This window comes from Octopus bimaculoides, chromosome 11 (assembly GCF_001194135.2).
Source record: "Octopus bimaculoides isolate UCB-OBI-ISO-001 chromosome 11, ASM119413v2, whole genome shotgun sequence".
NCBI classification, from domain to species: Eukaryota; Metazoa; Mollusca; class Cephalopoda; order Octopoda; family Octopodidae; genus Octopus; species Octopus bimaculoides.
This window is the reverse complement of record NC_068991.1, coordinates 26,304,674-26,305,453: the sequence shown is the minus strand read 5'-3', so window position 1 is coordinate 26,305,453 and position 780 is coordinate 26,304,674.

Below are 780 nucleotides of genomic sequence, written 5' to 3'. Positions count from 1 at the left end.
ATATATATTTATTTATTTATAAACTTTATATATATACTTTATATTTCATACTTTAAATATATGTGGGGGAGTGTTCTCGCGACTGAGGATCAGTCAAATAGCTCGGAACTGTCTTTGAGATTTTACAACTAGCTATTTTGTTTGTTGCAAATCAGCGAACGATGGTCACTTTGTTTACAATGTGTTGTTAGCGATAGCGGACTATGACGATCGCTCGGGCATGCATGTGCTCGCGACTGAGAATCAGCATAATAGCTTCAAACTGAGTCAGTCTCGCGTTCCTGTTACCTGCTAGAGGTTGGTAGGTGTTCGCCCCACATGCTAGCAATATATTGAATGTAAGCCGTCTAGAGTTGCACCGATAACCAGCTGGCGGGGAATCTACCTGGGGTTAAACCGGTAATCACATGAAAATTTACCTCAATGTACAGTTATTTCCTGGGATTTTACAGCTAGATATTATGCTTATAGGAGGCGCAGGAGTGGCTGTGTGGTAAGTAGCTTGCTTACCAACCACATGGTTCCGGATTCAGTCCCAGTGCGTGGCACCTTGGGCAAGTGTCTTCTACTATAGCCTCCGGCCGACCAAAGCCTTGTGGGTGGATTTGGCAGACGGAAACTGAAAGAAGCCCGTCGTATATATATGTATATGTATGTGTCTGTGTTTGTCCCCCAACATCGCTTGACAACCGATGCTGGTGTGTTTACGTCCCCATAACTTAGCGGTTCGGCAAAAGAAACCGATAGAATAAGTACTAGGATTCCAAAGGATAAGTCCTG